This window comes from Myxine glutinosa, chromosome 7 (assembly GCF_964187855.1).
Source record: "Myxine glutinosa chromosome 7, kmMyxGlut1.1, whole genome shotgun sequence".
NCBI lineage: Eukaryota > Metazoa > Chordata > Myxini > Myxiniformes > Myxinidae > Myxine > Myxine glutinosa.
The window spans coordinates 34,117,558-34,135,291 of NC_136267.1; the positions used below are offsets into that span (position 1 = coordinate 34,117,558).

At 45.0% G+C, this 17,734-nt stretch overlaps 1 long non-coding RNA gene across 1 annotated transcript; it reads right to left on the reverse strand.

The window, feature by feature from the left end:
- Window positions 1-338: 338 nt before the first annotated feature.
- Window positions 339-5,996, reverse strand: LOC137431099 (uncharacterized). The gene is made up of 3 exons (XR_013624052.1): window positions 3,746-5,996; window positions 3,535-3,612; window positions 339-1,133 (listed from the first exon to the last, which is right to left on the reverse strand). It is a non-coding gene; the product is annotated as an uncharacterized LOC137431099 (long non-coding RNA).
- Window positions 5,997-17,734: the final 11,738 nt, after the last annotated feature.

Genomic DNA, 17,734 nt, shown 5'->3' on the forward strand with positions numbered 1-17,734 from the left:
GCTCGACTGTAATAAGTACTCAGGTGTTTGTTGAGGGTGTGAACCCTAGCTCAGCTACTTGTACCAATGAGTAGGTAATGTGACCGTGTACGTGAGGATCCTGCTCTGTGCAATTCCTTTTGCCGGCGTCCACGGTTGCTTGACAACCCTCTGGGCCATCGATATATCCGTGGTCAAGAGGCCTCAAGGTCAGTAGTGGCGGTGGATCCAAGTACGCACTCCGTGAGCCAGACGCGTGTGCAGACAGGGTAACAGCATGTTGTCGATGCACACAATGCAGCTTGTATGTACATATGTGTGCATACACGTACACATGAGTTAGGTCTAAAACATCAGTCTATGATAACAAAGGATGTTTATTAAGAGATTGACACACCATCCAATCAGACATTGTTTTCATAAACCGCAATTTGCATCTTTTCTTGATTAAGAACATCGTTTTGTTCAGTTTGATTAAAGAAAATTGTTTCATTTCCCTTTGCATGAAATAACGACCTTGTTGAATTTTCAGTTCAAAGTAAATAAAATTTGTCTTTCAAACCTTCAACCCCAAAAAGCACAAAGGGTGATTACATCATCATGAACTGACATTCAGGAAATGATTGTCTAAATTTTAACTTTTTGTAGTGAGATAGATAATGTCTTAAAACGACTTCTTTTGCAATTTTAACCTTTTAACTTAAGTCACCCTTGAATTTGATTGTTTTTTTCTGCATCAGCATTAGGCTAGAGTCTCCAGTTATGTGTCAAACCTATGTATTTCCTCATGATCGAGTGAACCCTTGCCCATGTAATATTGAATAGGTGTGAGCATTCTATTTTACCTGCTCCTCATCTTCACGATCAGGCTCTCGCTCACACTTCCCTTTTTCAGAATTTAATTTTTCTTCCCCTTCATCAAACCCATCGGCCATTTTGCTCACACCTGAGGAACCCAGATCTTTTCATCCTCACCCTCCCTCACTTGAGTCACTTCTCTATCTGTTGCAAACGAGTGTACATGTTGGGTCTGATCATCCTTTACTTCAAAAGTGTTCTTCCCTTTCTCCTCCCTCAAAGTCTCCTTGCATTGTGGAATTGAAGGTGAAATCATGGAAGAGCAGATGGAGCTCAATGGCATTTTCGATTGCGGCCTGTTGAATGGGAGGCATTGGTGGGAGGGGATTGATAAAGACGGAAATAAAGTGTTAATACATTGCAAAAAATTGCAACATGTTTCAAATGACATTCAAAAGATAGACATTGTGAAAGGAAAGTAAAATAAAAAGGATAAAAGGCAGGAAGTGATATGTGAAGCTTCTCGGTGACAGTTCATAACGAAGCCTCATACAGACCAATGATGTTCCTCCCTTGTATGCCATCGAAGATGTGGGAAAGATTAATTCTCGATGACATAAACCCGCACATCCTCCCTAGCCTCCTCCGAACATGGTTTTGATCCCCACACCACCACCACCACATCAATGGCATGACAGGGGCTCAAACTCAGGACCCTAAGATATTAAGTCAGCCACCTTAACCATGAACCCAACACCAGGTTTAGTAATATACTGTATACACATTATGGAACATTATCCAACCCAAAACCATATGACAGAAAAACCCTCAAAATCCACAACTTTCCTCACCTCAGAAAGATGTGAATCCCACTTACACCACCTCAATATTAATCAACCAACTTCTCCTGCTGGAGAGATACCTGACAATCCTCGCCTCACTCTCCATGCACATGGCATTCAGTCAACAGTCAATAATATCAATTGCAATGCCTCACGCAAAATCAACCAACACACAAGGCAATCACAAACACATCACTTCGGATAACAAAGAGAGCAGCAACATGCAAACGATTCCTTCACACGACCATAAACTTCACTAGTTTGGGTAACCGAAGAACAGTACAGACAAGGTTAATAAAAAAGGTTTTAAAAAACCCATTAAATAGGATGAATTTTTATTGACAGGAAGGCTAGATAATGTCTGGGACTAGCTGGGCCCACATGGTATCCAGTCTAGCTATAAAAGCAGCAATTGATGGCACTAGAACCATATCGGAAGGGACGGAATTCCACAGGTTCACAATTCGATGGGAACAGGCCGAGGAGTGGAAATTCCTTCGCGCTCGCAGCTTGAAGATTTTCAGAGGGTGTCCACGCCAGGCGTTATCTTGACTAAAAATGAAAAACTGATTTCGGACAAGGTTTTCATAACCCCATACAATCTTAAAGACCTCGATAAGATCCCCTCTGAGGTGCTGGTACTCCATGGAGAAGAGGTTTAGGAGGGAAAGGCTGACGTGGTACGAGAGGGCAGAGAGTCTGACAACCATCTGGGTCAGAAGCCTTGGACACGTTTGATTTTGACGCTGTTGCGTTGAAGACTAAGGGACATGTTTGGACACAATATTCAATTAGAGGTTGGACGAACGCTGAACAGGCAGGGATAAACAAACACCATTGGTGGAAGATGATGAAAGACACATTTAATGCTAAATAACATCCGCTGGGCCATTGGCACAACCGCATCACATTGAGCCGATGAGTTCAAGGAACCGTCAAATAGAAGCACCAGGTCCTAAACTTGAATTGCTGCTGGAAAGGCAAAGGTATTCTCGGACTAATCATGTAGGGATAAAATCGGTTCATTATTTGTACCTTTGTGTACAGGTGTTGGCATTTGGAAATGCTAAGATGCAATTCCCAGAGTGCTACCCAGACAGAGATTGAGTGGAGGTCTCGTTGCATAATCAGGGCCTCCCTTCTGTTACAGATGCGTTTTACATCATCGGGAAAGAGCAGGCATTGGCTAACAAGGCAATCGGGCAGGTCATTCATGTAGATCATGAATAGGAGGGGATCAATGACAGAGCTTTGAGGGACAACGCTCGGTGCAGGAGCCCTGTCGGAGGACGACACTGAAAAGGGACCCCAAAACTGCCTCGGAGTTGGGAATGTCGGCAGCCGCTCCTTGACATTTCCTGTGATTCCGCTGCGGGTAAATTTCTGAAGGGGAAGTCAGTGGTTGACCGAGTCAAAGGCTTTGCTGATGTCTCGATAGCAAATGTCGACTGAAGATCCCTCATCTATCATACGAGTTACTATCTCCATGGTGGTGAAGAGGTTGGTGAGGCAGGTTGATAAAGCTATGCTGAGAATTGCTGAAAAGGTTGGAGTTTGTCAGGTAGCCGGCGATTGCCGACTTCACAAGTCTCATGGGAGAAAGCAACTTTTGCGCTCATCTCGACTGCAATTCTCACAGGCCAACTAACGACAAAGCAAACATCAAATATACTACTTCCCTTCCCATTCTCTTACTTCACAATCCAGTTGACCTCATAACATGCTTTGCATCTGGTAAGGCAGAGCGGCATCTTCACCCAGTACTTACCTTCAAGAGTTCCCAGCTCATCCTTTGTTGTCATGACTGTGTCCTGATTTTCCTACTGCTAGATGACACGAGCAGTAGGAAAATGGAGGTTTAGTTTGTCTTAAAAAAACCCATCAATATAAAAAAACATATCAGGAAAGGACTTACTTCAGGATAAACCAACTCCAAACAGTCTTGCTTGTCTCCTCCTTCCCTTTCAGCAATTGTCATATTACCTTTCAGCACCTGCACACAACATCCAGCACCTGCAGTTCAATGTCATTATATCGCATAATAAAATGTCCTTGATTAAACAGTACTTGGCCCAATGTACCGTGTGTATGGAGAAACAAAACGACCTCGTGTATAAAGTACCAACCTTTATCTTCCAGTATTTCCGCCCCGTGTAGCAAAGGAGAGTGGGTTGGGAACGATTAGAGTAGACCCAGGTAAGTTGAGCTTCCCTCAAATTGTCTGCTTCAAAATGTAGTTGTTGTCCAACATACTGCACGACTGACGTATAAAATGCAGAGAAATTGTATTTTATGCCATAAGAGATTTACAACAGATTCTTACACAACTTCAAATCTCATAAATGTGACTTTCACACACCCCAGACAGAGCGGACATATTTTCAAGTTAAGGGGACAGGGCGGACAAAAGCACCAAACTTTCTGCAGGTGCTTGTTAGACGCACAGCGCCTTCAGAAACTATTCAAACGTCTTGACTTTTTCACATTTTGTTGCAGTAAAGCCTGAATTTAAAATGGATTAAATTGAGATTTTTGTCACCAATCTACACATTATACCCCATAATGTCAAAGTGGAATTTTTTTCAAATAATATTTGAAAGAATAATTAAAAATGCAAAGGTGAAATGACTTGCGTCAATAAGTATTCAACCCCTTTGCGATTACACTCAAAATTGAGATCAGATGCATTCAATTTCCTTTGATCATCCTTGAGATGTCTCTACAACTTCAATGGTGTTCACCTGTGGCAGGACAACAATCTCTGCAAGCACTTCACAAATCTAGGCTTTATGGGTGAGTCTTTGGTAGAGATCATAATGAAACGGTAACGGTCATTGTAATCGGTCTGCCACAGATTAATAAAAATAGGGGCAATTCCGCTGGGCGCTCCCCTGGTAGAATGAAGCAATATACTCCACCGACAAAAGGTATTTTAAACTAATTTCAATAGTTGCTAAAAGACAGGGCAGTCTGTAGAATCATACTAACATAATCATAAGACTTCAAACAAACAAACAAAAAAATACCTATTTTGGGGTGAAACCCCACCGCCCCCGCCACCCCTCCCGTAGACCACCTTCGACCTCTATTTTTTTTAACACCGTGAACAAACATTGGTACATCACGGGTGATGAAGGTTGTGATCAAGTTTCATCAATATTGTGTGTACAGTTTTAGAGAAGAGAGCAAATACCTATTTTGGAGGGCAACCCCTCCTCCCCCAACCCCATATACCTCCAAAGACCCCAATTTTTCTAATGCCTTGAACAAACATTGGTGCATCATGGGTGATGAAGGTTGTGGTGAAGTTTCATCGAAATTGTGTATATAGTTTCTGAGAAGATGGATTGAAACCAAATGATGGAATTAAAGATGGAATTAAAGGAAGATGGAAGAGATACATGGAAATGCTGTTGAATGCAGAGAATGAATGGGATGGCAACATAGAGAGTAACCCAGTTTTAGGACCGGCAGAGAAGATAATTGAGAAGGAAGTTGAGGAAGCGATAAAAGCAATGAAGAGTGGAAAAGCGGGAGGGCCGACGGGAGTTGTGGAAGATATGTTGAAGACAGCAGGAAGTTGGGGTGTGAAGAGAATGACAGAGATCTGTAATCTGGTGGTGAAAGAAGGCCGCATTCTGGTGGATTGGGAACTGAGTACCCTCGTCCCTCTATGCAAGGGGAAAGGTGACCCTCTAGAGTGTGGCTCGTACCGAGCGATAAAGTTATTGGAGCATGGAATGAAGGTATTGGAAAGGGTGTTGGAGAGGAGGATAAGGAAGAAGGTGAAGATCGACGAAATGCAGTTTGGATTTATGCCAGGAAGAGGAAGGACAGACGCGCTTTTTATTGTAAGGCAGTTGCAGGAGAAGTACATGGAGAAGAGGAAGAGGTTGTTTCTTGGGTTTGTTGATCTGGAGAAAGCATTCGATCGGGTTCCACGCAAAGTATTGACATGGGCATTGAGGAAGTTAGGAGTGGAGGAATGGTTGATCAGAGTAGTGATGGCAAAGTCCGAGAGAGTGCGCACAGCTGTGAGGACGAAGGACGGGAACAGTGGTGAGTTTGAAGTGAAGGTGGGAGTGCATCAGGGGTCGGTACTAAGTCCACTACTATTTGTAGCTGTGATAGAGGTGCTGGCTCGGAATGTAAAGGAGGGTTTACCGTGGGAGTTGTTGTATGCAGATGATCTGGTCTTGATTGCGGAAAGTATGGATGGACTGAAGGAGAAGATGAACAAGTGGAAGGAATGTATGGAGACAAAAGGTCTGAAGGTGAATATCGGAAAGACGAAGGTGATGGCAAGTGGTAAAGCATGTGGTGAGGAAGAAAGAACTGGGAAGTGGCCGTGTGCTGTGTGCAGGAAGGGTGTCGGAGTGAACTCCATTCAATGTATAATGTGCGCTGAGTGGGTTCATCAACAATGTTGTGGTCTGAGAGGGTCATTAACCAGTGTGACAGCAACATTCAAGTGTAAGGTGTGCACAGAGGGAGCTGCAGATGGAGGAAATGTTGAGTTGGATCTTGGAGACGGCGTGAAGCTGGAAGGTGTGAAAACATTTTGCTACCTCGGAGACATGCTGAATGGAGAAGGTGGATCAGACTCGGCAATGGTTGCGAGAGTGAGATGTGCATGGAAGAAGTTTCGAGAACGGAGTGGCGTGCTGACGAGGAGGGGAGTGTCGTTGAAGCTGAAGGGAAAGGTGTATGCTGCATGTGTGAGAAGTGTTATGATTTATGGGAGCGAGACATGGGTAATGAATGTAGAGCAGCAAAGAAGGCTGGAAAGGGTGGAAATGCGAATGGTTCGGTGGATGTGCAGAGTATCGTTGAGAGAGAGGAAGACAAATGATTAATTGCGAAAGATGATGGAATAGAGCCTGTGATTGATGCTGTGAAGAGAAACAGGTTGAGATGGTTTTGTTCATGTGTTGAGGAAGGATAAAAGTGACTGGTTGAGAAGAGTGATGGAAATGAATGTGGAAGGAAATTGAGGATGGGGAAGACTGAGAAAGACTTGGCTAAAGGTGGTGGAAGAAGAAATGCGGGCAAGGGGGTTAACAAGGGGAGATGTAGAAAATAGGGCAAAATGGAGAAGATTGTCATGGGGCCCGCAAGGCTAAACCCCGCTCTAGCAGGAAAAACGGCCTTAAAATGCCTGTTGTTGTGTGTTGTTGTAGTTTCTGAGAAGAAAGCAAATGCCTATTTTGGGGGGCAACCACCCTGTAGACTCCTAAAGGTGCAGATTTTTTTTCATGCCTTGAACAAACTTTAGTACATCACACGTGGTAAAGGTTGTGGTCTCAAGTGTCATCGAAATTGTTTTTGTCGTTTCTGAGAAGAAAGGCTTGCGGACTTCCTCTCTGGTCGTAGTCAACGTGTGGCCCTGAATGGGTATCTCTCACCTCCCCTTCCTGTTCAGGCTGGAGTTCCCCAAGGCAGTGTTCTGGGCCCTGTACTTTTTCTGGTCTTCATCAATGATCTCTCCAACTCTCTTGGAAATCCTCTCTATCTCTTTGCTGATGACCCCACTCTATGCCGCTCCATTGCTCAACTCTCAGATCGGCAGTCTGCAGCCTCCTCACTCTCTGAAGACCTGGACAAAATCACAGACTGGTCAAACAAGTGGAATATGTCTTCCAATCCTGACAAATCTCACACCCTTACTATGTCTCTCCGAAAACACCGACTGGACAACCCTCCCATCTACTTTCTCAACAATCCTCTCCAAGAAGTTCTGTCACTCAAGCTTTTGGGTCTCACAATCTGCCATGATCTTTCATGGGAAAAACCACATTTCCAATCTGGCCTCCAAAGCCAGTCGCCGACTGGGCATCCTCCGTCGTGCGAAGTCCTTCTTTGGCACACCTGAGCTCCTCACCACATCCAAGGCTTTCATCCGCAGCTCAATGGAAAACTGCTCTTCCATCTGGGCCGGTGCTCCTGCCTCACACCAAGCTCGGCTTCACGCTGTTGAAACCAAAGCTTTCAGAAACATTGGAATCTCCCGCGATGAAGATAACTTCGAGGGCCTTTCACTAACTCACTGCAGGCAGGTTGGCGTTCTTTCTATCTTCTACCGACTCCTCTCCGGCCTTGCTCCCCCAGCTCTCTCTGGGCTCTGCCCCCAAAATATTCCTCCAGGTCGCACAAGATCTGCCAGCAACCCTCTTATGGTTAAACTGCCAAAATCAAGACTCTCTGCTCACCTTCACTCCTTCATTCCTCTTTTCTCCCGCCTCTGGAATAAACTCCCTCACTCTCTTCAATCCAACTCCTCCCTCCAGGTCTTTAAAACAGCTGTTCACCACCATCTCTTATCTCCCCCCCCCCATCCAAAACCTTGATCTTTTCTACCCCCGCTAATTCACCCCAGATCCACTTTTTTGAAATACCAACTTCTTTTCTGGAAGTCCTTGCAGTGTCCTTGTGTTTTGTATTTCTCCCCCCCCCCCCCTCTCTTTCCCACGCCTCCTCCCCCCAAGCCCTCTCCCTCCCACAGATCTCCCGATGTCCCTGCTCTCAAATGTTGTGTTTGTGTGCTTCCCCATCTCTCCCCATCTTGTCTGCCGCCCCCCTTATTATATGTTGTATGTGTCTGTTTGATTTCTTTGTGTGATTGATGTTTGCTCTTTCATGAGCCTCGATCTTGTTTACACAACGAAAAAAAAAAAAGGTTGTGATCAACTTTCATCAATATTGCATGTGTAGTTTCAGAGAAGAAAGGAAATACCTATTTTGGAGGGCAATGCCTGTCCCCTCCCCCAACCCCATATACCTCCTAAGACCCCAATTTTTCTAATGCCTTGAACAAACATTGGGACATCATGGGTGATTAAGGTTGTGATCAACTTTCATTAATATTGCATGTGTAGTTTCAGAGAAGAAAGCAAACACCTATTTTGGGGTGTCAAACCTGGACCCATGCTGACCCCCCTATAGACTCCATAGACCCAGACTTTTTTTTAATGCCGTGATCAAACCTGAGTAGCAATATACCAAATATGATTTTTGCAAAAGTTTGGTCACAATCCCATGAGCAGTTTCAGAGAAGAAATTGCAAATGTTTATGAACTAACGGCCCGACGACGCACCATCCCATAAGCTCCCCGGAACTACGTTCCAGGTGAGATAAAAATGTGGGCGATAAAAAAGTGAATATTTATGTTCAAACAAAAAATTTACAAATATGGCTTTATGGCCAAGGGGTACGATCTCGCTTTGGGTGCGAGAAGTACCTGGATCAAATTCCGTCCAAGCCCAATTAAAAATTTTGGGCTTCTTCAATAAGCGGGACACCGTGGACACAAAGACTAAACAATGAATACCGCCCTCTGAAAATCGTAATAAAAAGAGAGATGTTGACTTTCAAAGCATGTGATCAGTCAAGCCAATTGAAGCAGAGAAAGACCAGGAGACATTATCAGGAAAGGTTTTGGATCAGAAGGTTCACAGACTGAGTCAGACCAATGGAGTCACTGAAGTCCTTTGCTGTAGTGCCATGGCTGGTGAGATTGGTGCCACCACCAAACAAATTGGCATGGCAATTGGCATTGTGTATCACAGTCCGACTTTGTATATCATGCTTTGAGGTCCAACATTGTCGAGCGTTTTATTGACGAAAATCACTGATATCATTTGGCAGAGCTGTCACGATTAGGAACAACCAGCAACGTTTTCCTCACTAATCATTGAATATCTACAAACATTCAAGAAGGGTGTTGCAGAATCTCTAATCCACCTCCATAGATCATCTCTCTTGACAGGACCTCTTTTCCTAAAAAACAAGACCGAAAGTCTAACATCGGCGTAGCCGGGCTTGTATGATACTTTAGTTCAAGAAGATAGCATGACCTGGATGTGGATACCAGTGAGCAAATAATGTAAGTATTCATTTTGTTTGAAGTAATAAAGTCTCTAAGCTGTAACCATGGAAGTGAAGAGATTGCATTGAGACACTGGTTTATTCAATATGTTTCGAATCAACAATGAACCAACCATACACCGCTTCAATCTAATAATTTTGCAGTGCTACGATTATATTTACTATATTATTATTATTATTATTAATTGTATTATTATTATGAGGAAGATGATGTTACAGTATGAATAAACCGAGGCTAATTCCTTACTCCTGCAATAATTACTACACTGCTTCTCATCGAGTCATCAATGAACCATACACCATTTCAATCCAGTAACTTTGCAGTCATGACAAAGGGATTGCATTGTTTCGATTATATTTACTATATTAATATTATTAACGATATTATTTTTATTACAAAAACGATAATACTGTATTAAGAAACCTGGGCTAATTTGTCCGAAGCGGCTTGAAGGTGAGGCATGAAGGCATGAAGCCTAAGGCCTAGACATACTGTGTCTTTGGAAGATCCGCAACGCCCGTTCTTTCAATATTTGATGGTCATTTTAACAATCGGTTTGTCTGTGTTTCGCACTGAATGAAAAACGTGACGGTAGAGCATGCTGATTGTGATATATGACAGGTTCAATGACATGTTTGGCTTGAACGGCAAAGGAATCAAGATGGCGGTGTATGGAGTTAGCCGTCGGACGCCATAATGACATCACAGACGTAATCACATCACATCACATTACCCCTGTCATGTGACCAGATCCTCAGCTCAGCTTGGTGTACGTTTGTGAGGGACATTATATATATATATATATATATATGTTATATATATATATATATATATATATATATATATATATATATATATATATATATATAACTGTAAGAAATAGTAGAAACTCCAAAGTACGAGCAGGGCGTCTCATTTGTATTGAATATATAATCGTTAGATTAAATAAGACGCGGACGTAGCTTCAGGACGTCGATCTTTAATTGTCGACAAGCTTTCGACCAACAAAGGTCTTCTTCTGAGTCTACAAAAACAGCAGGCATGTATATCAGTCAAGTGTGTATGGTGATGTGTGTGAGATGTGTGATGTGAGTAAAAAATTGCATACAGAAGGAAGAGCCACGCCAAAGTTCACTCACCAGCCCCAAGTTCGACGGAAGTGACCGTGACGGCGTGACGCAAACGGTCACTTCCGTTAGGGTGCGCATGCATATACAAATATAGAGATATACATACATAAACACACAAGCATATATTCATATCCCATTTATATTCATATAATATATTTATATATTTATATAAATGACATATAAAGGTAGAATGAATGAATGAATGAATGAATGATGAATGAATGAATGAATGGGTTACGGTTAACAATTTGATTGGGTTGATGTGGGAACATGCTTTAGTCATCAAAATTTATGCCATGAGGGACTTTTGTCCGAAGTTTGTGTATCCAAAAGGACTCACGTTTCAGAATCGTGGTGTGTGATCGATTTGTGATTGATTCAATGGCAGAGATCTGAATGTCATTTATAGAGTGATCCGGTTGATTAAAGTGTATCGTGTAAGGTAGAGATTTGCCCTGACTGGTGTGGAAGTTATTGATTTCTGACCGGGTGTTATTAAATCGTGTGTAGAGTGTATTTTCAGTTTTTCCAACATATTGTTTGTTGCACTTTTGGCAAGTGGCAAGTCCCGACACCAATATATATATATATTGTTACAGATCGCGGACAGATGTTATGATGACCGAGCGGTGGTGTATTACCGCGACCTAACAGGATCCCCGACTCACCCGATTCCACCCAAACGTTGGCCGGATCGCACCGCAGCTAGTCAATAGGGAAAAGACAAAGGCGACACGGATGTGAAGAAGAAAAAGAAGACAAAAAGGTTGGAAATGCTACTGAATTTATTTACTATTTACACACATAAGCAAAAAGGAGCAGTCAAGTTTATTTACAACACATAAGACGCAGGTGACACAGTGCAAATATTAGCTTACCTACAGACTTAATTAAATACCCAGGGACAGAACAAACAAAAGACAGACTCACGCGGGGAATGACAGGAATGGCAGGAGGTGGATGGCTGGAGGTGAACGCTTGGTGGAGCCAACGCGGAGCTTGGTGGAGCTTTGGTGGAGGTGAACGCTTGGTGGAGCCAACGCGGAGCTTGGTGGAGCCTTGGTGGAGGTGAACGCTTGGTGGAGCCAACACGGAGCTTGGTGGAGCCTTGGTGGAGGTGAACGCTTGGTGGAGCCAACGCGGAGCTTGGGGGGTTGGTGTGACGGGTTCTCTCTCCTTCCCTCACAAGCTTCAGGACTCTTTCTCTCTCTTTCTTAGTCCCACCCAGTCCAACAACTTCCTCTCTTGCTTAGTCCCACCCAGTCCAACAACTTCCTCTCTTGCTTAGTCCAACTCAAGGCCTTCCTGTCTTCTGATCTCCTCCCTCCTCGACTCCTCACCGCAACCAACGCAACCACTGACCGCCACCACCGACTCCTCACCGCAACCAACTGACCACCGACTCCACTGACTGACTCTTCACGACTCTCTCTTGACGACCAACTCTTTGTGACCAACGTGCACGCCTTTATAACGCCTCCGGCGATTAAGCCGCCGGCCTTTTTTTACACGCCCATCGGGGTGCTCACCTCGGCCCTGGTTGGTCGCGCGCCCCTCTGGCTCCGCCCTTGATGACGGTGGGCGGGCACGCCTTTCTTCTCCGACGAGAGCACAGGTTCAATGGCGGTTATTGGAGGGGAGGTAATTCGGCAATCGAGGCCCGGCAATGACGGAAGGGGGTGTAAAAGGAAATGGAGATTTTGGGGATGGGAAGGAAAGGGGATCTATTCTCTTTCACTGGTGCAATGGAGTACTTCAATTAATGGGAGACACAGCCTTACTCTAAAACACAGAATAAGAGATAACTATCAACAGGGGTATTCTATTACTTGGCTGATGTGTATGCTTGTGGACTAATTATGGGATGCCCTTTCACCTTTACACAGCTCCGGAGGTAGGGGGGCGCAGAATAAACAATAGTAATAACAATACAGCACACAATCAAAAAAAATACAGTCCTCATCTCCGCAACAATATATATATATATATATATATATATATATATATATATATATATATATATATGTATATATATATATATGTATATATATATGTATATATATATACAGACTTGACATTTAATATGGAATTTTTTTTTTTTCTTGACTTGACCTCAGTATATCAATCTGGTGAGTTTCTTTTACACTTTGGTGATTTATTTGTTAAAAGAACCATGTCACTGATTGTCTGTCGCAGCAAGAAGTCAACAACAGGATTATATCACAGGTGGCGTGGCAAAATGTACGGACAGGTGCATTTGATGATTGGCTTCACAGTCGGGTATACAAGGGTTGTTGCGTTCTGTATTAGTGGAAAACAACTGCTGCACGTCTCCAAAAGTTATTGCCGCTTCCTCTGGAGATGGTCCGTCAACTCGACAATGTTATTTGTCATGGAGTGGTGGCTTTACTAAATTAGGGCATGAAAGACCGTGCTATTGCTCGGCAGTATGGCATCATACAAGGTCAGGTGTCAAAGATCCTGAAACGAAATGCTCAGAGGGGTGTCCCTACACCAATACCGAGGCCAGGACATCCCCGCAGAACCACAAGGAGGGATGATCGCCAGCTGCACCGGTAAGTCCGCAATGGCCATACCAAGTCAGCTAATCGGCTTCGGGCTGAGCGGCAGCAACTGACAAATGTGCCTGTATCCAGAAGGCTAGTTAACCAACGACTGGTTCAAGCAGGCTCTCGTGCCAGGCGTCCCCTGAGAAAGCCCGCCTGACCAGACAACACCACCAGCACCGATTGCAGTGGGCCAGAGAGCACCGTCAATGGCAGCCAGGACACTGGAATAACGTGATCTTCAGTGACGAGTCTAGATTTCTGGTCTATCGTCAAGATGGCCACGTCCGAGTGCACAGGCAAGTGCATGAAGCCTACAACAAAGATTGTATAGTGCCAAGAGTCCAAGCTGGAGGTGGTGGGGTGACTGTTTGGGCTGCTTTTCATGCAGGGGGCAAAACTGACCTGGTTGTTCTGAATGGAAACCAGAACCAGTTCAAGTACAGGGCCATTCTGGAAGAAACATTGCTTCCATTTGCTCGTGCAGCCTTTCGAGGAAACTTTGTCTTCCAAGATGACAATGCACGGCCTCATCGTGCTCGCATGATCCAACACTTTCTTGCTGACCGTGGTGTAGAGCATATGGAGTGGCCTGCCATGTCCCCGGATATGAATCCGATAGAGAACTTGTGGGCAGAATTAACGCGTCAAATCGACCACTTGGACCAGCAGCCGACCTCTGTGCGTGAATTGCAGCAGGCTATTGTCACTGCATGGCAAGCAATTCCTGTCAAAACCTTGGCAAATCTCGTGAACCAGCATGCCTCAACGTGTACGTGCTCTCCTGAATGCTCGTGGGGGTTATACGAAGTACTGAACTGTAATTTTACTGTCCATAATCCCAGTCGTAATTTAACTTTTGTTTTTGTTTAAAAATTTTTTGGCGAATGTGCAAAATAAAGAGATACTTCTGGAAAACGTACAGAAGTTTAACACAGTACTGTCCATGAATTGAGTTCGATATCAGTCTACATCACTTTCAAGGATCAATTTATTTGTTTCGAAATGTCAAATGTGGTTTTTGTTTCTTTTAAAGGTCACATTAACAAAATCTAGAATAATTTCAACATAATTCCAATGAACTTTTGGTTCTAATACATCTTGAAAAGTAAGTTCACCCCCACAAAAAAAAATATTCCACATTAAATGCCAAGTCTGTATATATATACTGAAACGCAAAAGAAACTTACCACCTTTGAAACCTTTAAATATCAACAATAACACTGCGTGTAGTAAATGTGTGAACTTATTTGTGGACAATAGTGTCCTCACTGTCAGACAAAACGGTCACGGATGGTCACTTGAACCTTCAATGGTCACTTCATAGCACAGCTGTTGAACAGCCGTTTTGACTGTCAGTGATTAGCCAAGGGGTACGGGATGATTTTAATGAGCTGCACGTGATGTCTTGATATTGGCTTTAAAAAGGCCAGTGCAAAATGGGCATTTCAATCAACATGCCACGATTGTCAAGGGATCAACGGCAGCGTGCCCTGGGCATGCTGCAAGGCGGACTGAGCTACCGTGAGGTGGCACGTCGCCTTGGCTGTTCACACCAGACGATATCGGCACTGGTGGACAGATACACCCTCCACAACTCTGCAGATGACAGATCTCGATCAGGGAGGCCAAGAGTCACCACTGCAAGGCAGGACAGGCAGATGGTCCGAAGTCACCTGCGGGATCGATTCCGTCCAGCATCCAGCACTGCGGCAGAAACTCCGGGGCGTGCAAACCCACGGATCTCCAATGATACTGCACGAAGACGACTGCATGACTATGGTCTGACTGCCAGAAGACCATACAGAGGCCCCGTGATGACGGCTGCCCATCGCCGCAACCGACAGAGATGGTGCCAGCAGCATCAGCGGTGGACCTTGGCACAGTGGAACGAGGTCGCTTTCAGCGATGAGTCAAGGTTCTGTGTGGACAGTCCTGATGGGCGTGAGCGTGCCTGGAGAAGAACTGGTGAGCGATATGCCGATTGTTGCGTGCGTCAAGCCAACAGGTGGGGTGGCCCAAGTGTGATGGTGTGGGCCGCCATATCAGGCCGGTACAGGACGCCACTGGTGGTTGTGGATGGGAATCTTAATGCCCAGCGCTATGTGGATAACATCCTGCGACCTCATCTGCTGCCATTCCTGCTAGACCACCCAGAACTGAGAACCTTTCAGCATGACAATGCTCGTCGCCATGCTGCTCGCTTTACCACTGCATTTCTCCAAGGCGAGAACATCAACACCATGCAGTGGCCTGCGCTCTCCCCCTGACCTGAATCCCATAGAGCACCTGTGGGATGAGCTTGGGAGACGCGTAGTTGGCAGGGCCAGGACACGGGCAGAGCTGCTTCAGACATTGAGGACTGAGTGGGACAGAATCCAGCAGCAATCCATCCAAAGACTGGTAGGCAGTATACGCCGACGATGCACTGCCTGTATCCAAAACAATGGTGGCCACGCACGCTATTGAAAGGGGACTGACATTGCACCCTGTGCTGTTCTGTACTGTAGAACAAACTGATGAGATGGTGTATCTTGGTCAAAAACTTGACATGTCATCAATAAAATGCCAATGTTTCAATTAGCAATTGTTGGTTTGTTTTATTTTGAACTGTTACAATTTTATTACATTTCAAACAAGTGGTAGGTTTCGATCCTAGCCCTCAGGTGACTTCGGACCAGCTGCCTGTCCTGCCTTGCAGTGGTGACTCTTGGCCTCCCTGATCGAGGTCTGTCATCTGCAGAGTTGTGGAGGGTGTCTCTGTCCACCAGGGCCGATATCGTCTGGTGTGAACAGCCAAGGTGACGTGCCACCTCACGGTAGCTCAGTCCGCCTTGCAGCATGCCCAGGGCAGGCTGCCGTTGATCCCTTGACAATCGTGGCATGTTGATTGAAATGCCCATTTTGCACTGGCCTTTTTAAAGCCAATATCAAGACATCCGCTTCCGGTCCCTCGAGCGATGGGGCTTGCTTTGATCTCTCCACGGCATCAAAGTTTGAGTGTTTTCCCGTTTGTTTCTTTGTCAAATTTCCGCTGTGTATTTTGTTGTGTATGTGTTATTGTGTGTTTCTATTTGGTTTTGGTTTTGTAGTTGTTGCAAATTTGTGTGTAATTAGTCGTTTCTTTGTCCGCGCCTCGTGCGGCCTGGTGTCTCGTGCGGCCTCCTCGTCTCGACTTGTGCCCCGCCCCCTATATTCTCGTTTGTTCTTTCACCTCTGCTTCTGCTTTCTCAAATCCACGTTCTCACTTAGAGACTTTTCCCGGATTGTTTTCATGGTTTTGTTTAAATATTTATTTAAATATGTTTAAACCGCAGCGGTGATCCCTCCCCCCCCCCCCCCCCCCCACAACCCAGGATTTCCATGTTTTAAACGTTTCCCAGTGTGTACCCTGGATAAGAATAGGTACGCCGTATCCCTGCGTGTCATAGGAGGCGACTAAGAGGGTTGGCGTCAGGAAGGGCATCCGGCCATAAAAAACATTGCCTCAAAAAGAGAACCATGACAATTACAACTACATGTGGGCAGGGTACAGCCCGAAGTGGAGATCGGTTTCTGAGGTTTGGGACATGGAATGTAGGGACAATGACAGGGAGATCAGGAGAAGTGGTGGAAGTATTGGTCAGAAGAAGAGTGGACATATGTTGTGTGCAAGAGACGAGATGGAAGGGAAGTGGTGTGAGAATGGTGAAGGGTAGGCAGGGACAGAAATACAGGTTTGTGTGGCAAGGGTGCCTGGAGGGCGTGAATGGTGTTGGTGTCCTGTTTTCTGAGGAGTTTGCAGACAGTGTGGTGAGTGTGACTAGAGTGAGTGATAGGTTGATGATGGTGAAAATGATGATTGGAAAGGTCTTGGTGAACGTCATCTCGGGATATGCTCCGCAGGTTGGTCGGAGCGATGAAGAGAAGGACAAGTTCTGGTGTGCGATAGAGAAGCTGATGGAAAACGTGAAAGATGAGGAAGTTGTTGTGGTAGGAGGAGACCTAAATGGACATGTGGGAAGGAGTATGGATGGTTTTGACGGAGTTAATGGGGGTTACGGATATGGTGTGAGAAATGGAGAAGGTGAAAGGATTTTGGAGTTTGCTTGCTGATGGAGCTGATTTGTTGATTTGTAATACTCAGTTCCAGAAAGAGGATAATAAGCTTGTTACATACACGTCAGGTGGGTCGACAACAACCGTTGACTACCTGATGGTGCGTAGGCGAGATAGGGGGCACCTCCGAGACACAAAGGTGATCCCGGGGGAGGAGGCTGTTTCACAGCACCACTTGGTTGTCTGCGATGTAAGGGTGAAAGGTGCGAGGAGAGCTCGGCGGGTGAAGTACCAACCGAGAATGAAGGTGTGGAGGTTGGAAGAGGTGACAGTAAGGGAGGCATTAAAAGAGAGGCTGAGTAGGGTCGAGGATGATGTGGTTGAGCTTGAAAGTGGTTGGATGTCAATGAAAGCTAGTCTGTTGGGAGCTGTTGGTGAGGTATGTGGATGGACAAAAGGACCACCGAGGCACTCGGAAACATGGTGGTGGGATG